The 8,091-nt window shown below is 32.7% G+C and overlaps 1 pseudogene; it reads left to right on the top strand.

Moving 5' to 3' along the window:
• The first annotated feature begins 6,965 nt into the window (after positions 1 to 6,965).
• The window catches only part of LOC111620031, an 8,855-nt pseudogene continuing 7,729 nt past the window's right edge, over positions 6,966 to 8,091 (top strand).

Raw genomic sequence — 8,091 nt, 5'->3', positions numbered from 1 at the left:
CTCCAATGTATTTTATCGCAAAAATGCTTTTATAATAGAAAAATATGACCTCCATCAACAATATATATTCCAGCAGCTCTTTTTCGATATTTTCAGACTTTCTACCTAGTGTCTTTTTCCCAAATTGCTCCGGACGAATGTCTGATTGCAAAGAGAGAGTTCGGAGGAGTTGAGTTCCATATTACTGTAAAAGCACCAAAGGGGTCCTATTTCACACATTGCCATCTCGAATTAACTTATGTCTGTCGAGACCAAAATTTAAAAAACGTCAACATCACACAGATTAATATGTACTTCTAAGTCTCTGGAATGGAATACATGCACCAGTGAACCTACAACTACGCGATTTATATTTTAAAAATAATTAAATTCACTTAGCATTCAAAACTTGTGAATTTTGAAAAAAAGAAATTTGCTGATTAAATACGGACAACCGTTTAACTGAAGTAAAACGGATTAGCGTGGCGCAGGGCGGAGGAAAGTAGTTTGGCTGCTCATCCACTATTGGTCCAGATTCTATCAATCTTGTGGCGAAACGAGTCAGCGACTACGTTTTAAGAGCTCCTTTATACGAATGTTGCTACAATTTTTTCGCTACGTTATAGGAATTTCCGTTATAGAAATGCACGTTATAGCGAGGGTCGACTGTATTTTCTATGCTATTTCGTAAAATTTTGCATAATTTCGTTTCAAATTATACTTTCTGCAAATCAAATTCATCTTTTGCAAGTCAAGTTTTACCAGTTTATAATTCGCTGGTTGTAATTTCACGTATACAGTATAAATATGTATTGATACATAATATATTGGTACGTTGTTAAATTCATATACGGGATCATACGAAACTACCAACAGATGCCGCAGGAGAACCATTATACTGTATATTCAGTACACATAGAATTTAATTCTCTGTTGACATGTGTGTTAAATACACTACTTACCTCTTTCTATTACAATAAAAATTTTATAGATATACTTTTTAATTTTATAGATATACGAAGGTGAGCCGAAAATTATCCGCAATGTTGACATAANGTTAACGTAAACAGAAACTGATAGTATACTATACTTTTTGAAGCCGTCTTTGTGTTGTATTAGGGCCATCTATTAATTGCGTGTACAGTTTTTGAGCCACTGTTGACCCCTCTCCGTTTCTATTGTGGGCATTGATATACTTTTGTAAAAACTCCTTCCTTTTAATTACGTGTACGATAGTCGATGGATTCCGACATCGAAGATATGACTTAAAGTATTGTAAAATTTTCTGATAATTAATTTACATGACTAATAATTAGGCTTATAAGCAGGGCTGTGGAGTCGCGTAAAAATCTACCGACTCCGACTCCGACTAGGGGACCGAAAGAGACCCGGAATTTCTGATGTCATCACGTGACCTCAGAATAAAAGATTCAATAAATAGAGTTGTAATAAAGATAGAGCGTAGAAACTTTTTATTCCAAAGCTAAAAGACTTCTCTAAGTAATATATAAATATGTATTCGATAATTTTTACTTTTCCGGCTGTTATATATAACAGAGGAAAAGTGTAGCGCTCGCTCAAAAAATGACTCCTTCCAAATTTTTACATTTTTGGACTCGGGACACCTTGAAATTTCGAGATATGCAAAAGATTCGAGATTTTTTCTATATGTGTCGACAGTGTGTGAGGGGTATGATTTCGTTCACCCTGTTTGAAGCCTAATAATTTCTGTGGTCAGAGTGGTCAGAATCGGAGTCGGATGGTTTAACACAAGAGATAGTTATTTAAGTCAAAGTGGTTGAACTAAATCGTGTCCCCATATACATTCTAACATCTTAATTAATTAAGCGAGAACATCTTAACGAGTTTTACTGTACTATTATAAAATGACAAAGAAGCTTTCTTTGAGGGTAAAGACGAGTTTTATTTTATTTTTTTAAATTTTGAACGCTAATAACGAGTAAAATATTCATTAAGAGATATGACACATGACCACATTTATGTCTTCACCCTGTCGATCTTTAATTAAGAACCAAAATTTAATAGTATTAATGCTCCTTTATACGCAAGCTACAGTGCCACATTTCGTTTCTTAAACTTTACCCGTTCTGAGATATTGTTTAATATCTCAGAACAGAAAATAAAGAAATTAAACAAATTAGACGCCAACACACACGCGCGCGCGAATTTTTCCCCTTTATTGACTTTTTTGAGGGGTTCGGGAAGTCTCCAAACGTGTAGATTTGCAAAAAAGTTGGAGGGTCAAATTTGACACGATTCGAATACGTTTCCGTTTTATATACATAACAAGTTGGTAAGTAAAAAGGAGTCGGAGTCAGCGGATTTTTTGACGACTCCGACTCCGACTCCGACTCCACAGCCCTGCTTATAAGAATAAAATTCGTAAAACACACCACAAAAAAGTCCACAAAAGTCCAGTTAGACAACGCCTCTTGGACATTAGTTTTTGCAATCCCTCTTGAACTATGCTTGTATTTAATGGGCAACCTTTTATAAATATAACTATAGGCCTATATAATTTATCCACTCATTTTTTAAAAAAAATTAGTACTTTGGAGTATTTTTAAAATCAAAATTACAAAAGGTATGTCGTTGCAAAGGCGTGTCGACTGTCCCATTCACATAAAAAAAAAACAGTAGAATTTAGTCAATTCCTTGAAAACCTGCTAGCATGGCAACAACTTTGAAATCAGCATTCGCGCACACACACATTCCACTTACACTCGAATTTTATCTTGTTCAGCATTATCTCTATGTTGGTGTAAGTTTCTTTTATGTGAACAGCGCAAGCGACTGGAACAGACAGATGTTTTTTTCTGCAATTGTGCAGCAATACTCTTTTAAGACTAAATTTTGTTGAGTCAATAACGAGTCTTCACTCTGCAGAATCCTGTGGCAGCTAAGATTCTCCAACAAATGTGGTAACTTATATTGTTGCAAAGAGATTGTCCTTCGTTGAAGAATTACACATTTCCCAATTCCTTTTTTTTTCTGTGATGGGACTAATGGGCAGTAGGCACTTGGCCCGGTTATAAAAATTATTATTAAAGCTATTAAAATTATATATGATTTATTTTTGCTATGAAATATCGCGTTGAGAAAAGGAAGCAGCACTACAGCAGGAAATAAAAAAAAGTCTGAAACGTCATATTTTTTTTACGGAAGCAGAAAACTAAGAAAGTAAAACTCTTATTTCATTTACAATACTTTACATCTCAGTTTTAGATAAGGTTATCGGTTTTTCCAAATGTTATAATTAGCTTACGTAGTTTTTAAGGCAGATGTTCCCGATCTTTGTTTTTAGATTCACTTTATTTAAATTGAAAACAATGTTTTCTATGCTATTTCGTAAAATTTTGCATAATTTCATTTCAAATTATACTTTCTGCAAATCAAATTCATCTTTTGCGAGTCAAGTTTACCTTTTTCCGGTTTATAATTCGCTGGTTGTAATTTCACGTATATAAATATGTATTGATACATAATATATTGGTACGTTGTTAATTTCATATACGAGATCATACGAAACTACCAGCAGATGCCGCAGGAGAACCATTATACTATAGTAAATCTACAGTATAATGGTTCTCCTGCGGCACACAGAATTTAATTCCCTGTTGACATGTGTGTTAAATACACTACTTACCTCTTTCTATTACAATAAAAATTTTATAGATATACTTGATATAATAAAGAGCGAACTTGAGTTGCAAACGAGATAGCAATGAGATTTTGAAATAAATAATAGCACACGGCGCAGCATTTAAGGAGAAATATTTCACAAAGGAAAATGTGCATTTTAAAAGTAAGAAGTTCTTCGCAATTATTTTCACAAAGATTTCACGAGTGAATTCAGGAATTCTTAAACGACTTTCAATAAAGAAAAGTTTTCATAGTTTAATAAAAAGTTATCTTAGAATCATAATAAAAATAAGCTGCAAGGACCAAAAATGTTAAAGAAGCAATCTTATCGCTTGAGTTTTGTAAAAAATATCAATAACTTTAATCTAAAAATGGCGTTAATGGATTCCTGGTACAAAACAAAAACATGTTACAACCACAATGGTTAGAATAAAACTCCAAATGCTACAATTTCAATCCAGAAATTACAGCAATTAAATTGATTGATAGTAGAATTTACAATGATTCAAAATTTCAAGCAATTAACGTGATTATAGAAACGAACCCGGCAAAAGAATAATCTTCGATCAATTAAATCCGTTAAACCCATTACCTGTACTTGTAATTCGACAACTAAAGTGACCAGCAGAAATGAAAACTAGGTCGATGTGTCAGTTATTTTATTTTATTTTTTATTCATTGCTGATTTGCATACTTAGCGTGCTTAATTATAACGCTTTACTTGTGTTTCTACTAATATCTGTTTACAAAAGTGAATGGAGTGAATAATTGAAGCCGTTCGATAGTCATTATTATATTTACTTTTAAACAGCAAAACTGCTTTATGGGCTCTGCAGCATCTCTGTTGTTTCCTGCTTCTATAACTAGTCTTTATCAGTTACATACTTCCTTTCCTTTCTCATATCTCATCAAGTCGGTTTTACCATTAGGCAAACTTAGACGGTAGCCAAGAAGCCGGAAAACTGAAGCCCTAGCATAACGAAAAGACATACAGCCGTTAATTAGTGTTAATTAATAAATATTTTTTAAATGTTCGTAATGATGGTATTTTTTTAATTATCACATGTGTAAATGAATGCGTGTGCGTATAATATACATAACCCGACAACGTATAGGGGCGCCTAAATTCAGTGGCACGTTATCCTATGATGAAAAAGGGCAATTGCCTGAGTCCCTCACATACTAGATTCCCAAACCAATGTAAGATAAGAAAATATTACTCCCAAAAATTTCCTCGCAGAAAAATATCTGAAGTCAACACTGTATACGGGCCTCCGAATTCAAAAATGCCTGGGCTCCATGAAGCTATAACGCCTCACTGTCTAAATTTACTTTGCCTAGGCCCTAGCGCGTCATATATTATCGCGCCTGTTCTGTATCCCATTATGTATTCAGTAATCTCAACAATAAGCTGAATTAGAAGCATCCAGTTCTCGTTTCAGTGTTTCAGTAATTGCAGGAAAAGATATTGCAAATTCTAAAGGATAATCCATCCAGTTTTAGACTTCAATTAAATTACAGTAGAGCGTCGTTTATCCGAAAGTCGGTTAACCGAAATAATTCCAGTCGCCAAATTTAAATTTTCGCTATTGCTGTGGCGCTGCAATCTTTGGCTATATCTTGGGCTACTTCAATTTTTTTTTGTTGGTGTGTGTGTTTTAGCTGGCAGCACTGGCACTTTTGCGTGGTGTTTTTCTGAGGACTGTGTGAGGTGCTGAATCGAACATTTTTGATACTAGATCAATTTCTAAAGTATATATTTTTTTGTTTTTATATTTTTTCAGTATATTTATTTTGTTTGTACAAAATAAATAAATAATTTTTAACGATACAATAGCCACGATTATTATTTTAAAAAGTTTACATTAGGCTTAACATAGACGAAAATTCAACGCGAAGTGACACGCAACGGAAAAAAATTTCAACACGGGATAGGTTAATATATTTTTTCGTACATAATCGGTTATCCGAACAACCCCAGTCCCCAATTGATTCGGATAAACGACGATCTACTGTAAATATTGCAATAAATTTGTAATTACTTTTTTGTAAAATATATATTTATACAGAGTGTAAAAAGTACTTTTTATTTTTTAATATAAAATTTTCTATGAAGTATTTGTGTCCTGTGTATATTATTTCTTTTTAGAATAATAATAATACAGTAATAAAAATAAAATTTTTCAGAAAACAAAATTATATTAAAAAATATATGTAACTTTTATTTTAACAAATTAAACAAAATATTTTGAATTATTGCATCTTTTTCACAAAACTTTGAACATTTCTGGTATTTACATGGTTGTACAGGCAAATCTAAAGTTAAAAAAAATGAGCATCATCATCATCATGAAATAATGCTATACTTTCATCTTGTAGTGCAATATTGTGAAGAACTATAATATGCACTGCATTCTGCAAATTATAGTGTAGTCCAATAGAAAAGCATGGGAAATGTCTGTCATAAACCATATTGCCTTTCAACAGGATTCCTGTCTACTTTTCATTTGCTTGGTAAAATAAAACTGCCAAATTTTTTAATTATATTGATTTAGCTAACTGTTAAGCAAAATTTATGGCCCCGAAAAAAGCCTTTTAATTTAATAATAATGTTTTAAATATGTTTCAAAAGTTAAATTCTAAAGAAATCTTCTGTTAATGCATTTCTCTTTGCAAATCCAGCTGCATTCTGACTTCTGACAACAGGTACTGGAACATCTTCATTCATGGAAATATNCCTCATCGCGATGGCATTTTCGGCGCTGTAACATTTTATCTGTATTCATACAGTATACGAAAGAACTCATGCTATATCGTTATATACAACTTAAGCTATATCCTTAGCGATGCAATGTTACTGCTTAATGTGTTCCCCATTCCGAAAGGTCTAAAACACGAAGGCGATTGATGTTCGGTGACGTTTCTCACCTGCAGTGTGATTGTCTATTGTCTCCACATTGCCAAATTTGACACATTATAAATCAAAGTTTTCATCCCGACAACCAAAAATGGCCGCCGTTTACACGTGGCCTATTATTGGAAGTTGTACTGTATTTGTATAATTGACCTAAAATTATATTAGTGATTATATAGAGTATGCGATTTAAGACAATAAACAATATTTTAGATATAGACATACATTTTTTACCATATAATAATTAATTTTCCATTTTAAATTAATTTATTATTTACACATTATTAAAATAATTAACGAGTGTAACATATCTGTATAATTTTATCGTATGTATTTAATTATATTGAAGCTGTGCAGGTGTGTTTAACGTCTGGTCACGTGCTCTCCCCTTCATAACTACAATACGAGAGATAAATCCATCCTTTCAGCTAATATAAAGCAAGGTTTTCATGGTCATTGAGCAATTCAGGATTATGTTTGATACGAATCGTGTACATTTTAGTTCTTAACTTTTTATTTAATTTTATTATTTTTAGATTTCAGCTGAGAAGAAGAAATGATTGAGACGAATTTACAGATAAATTACGTACGGATAAAGTTAATTTCGAAACCAATTCGGTATTGACACTAAAGTTACTCCATATTGAAAATGGCGAATTCAACTAAGTGTTAAGAGGAGACTAAAGTATGTTTTTATCCAAACATTTTATTAATTCTCTTATTCGTTCATTACTGTAAGATTTAATAATATTTGTATATAATATAATCCCTGTTTACGACCTCTCGCTTTGTAATCCTCTCTTTTAGTATCAATTTCCTATTGTAATTATTATATGAAATACTGTATTTAAGTTAACGTAAAACGGAAACTTATAGTATACTATACTTTTTTAAGCCGTCTTTGTGTTATATTAGGGCTATCTATTAATTGCGTGTACAGTTTTTAAGCCACAGTTGACTCCCCTGCGTTTCTATTGTGCCCTTTGATATATTTTTGTAAAACTCTTTCCTTTTAATTACGTGTACGATAGTTTATGAATTCCGACATTGAAGAAATGACTTAAAGTTTTGTAAAGCTTTCTGATAATTAATTTACATGACTAGTAAAGTACCTAGGCTATATGAATTTACATGACTAGTAAAGTACCTAGGCTATATTAATTTACATGACTAGTACCTTGGCTATATGAATAAAATTCGTAAGCCACATCACAAACAAGTCCACAAAAGTCCAGGTAGACAACGCCTCTTGGACATTAGTTTTTGCAATCCCCCTTGAACTGTGCTTGTATTTAATGGGCAACCTTTTATAAATATAAATATATATGTTACTGTGAAAGACCGAAATTAGAGAATGTCGATATTTTCCGGTGAATGCCGACACATACAAAATACGTCGGTGAAAGACCGAATATTTGGTTATTATATTATACATTCGAACAATCGCCGGTGTATGTCGACAAGCACAGATAAGCTTTGGTGGAGGTCGAAACGACACCCGAGAAGCCGATGTCGACAGAGAGGCGACAGTCTGT

Source organism: Centruroides sculpturatus, unplaced genomic scaffold (genome assembly GCF_000671375.1).
Source record: "Centruroides sculpturatus isolate CEXI.00-Female unplaced genomic scaffold, Cexi_2.0 scaffold12, whole genome shotgun sequence".
NCBI lineage: Eukaryota > Metazoa > Arthropoda > Arachnida > Scorpiones > Buthidae > Centruroides > Centruroides sculpturatus.
This window is presented reverse-complemented; position numbering and strand designations above follow the sequence as displayed.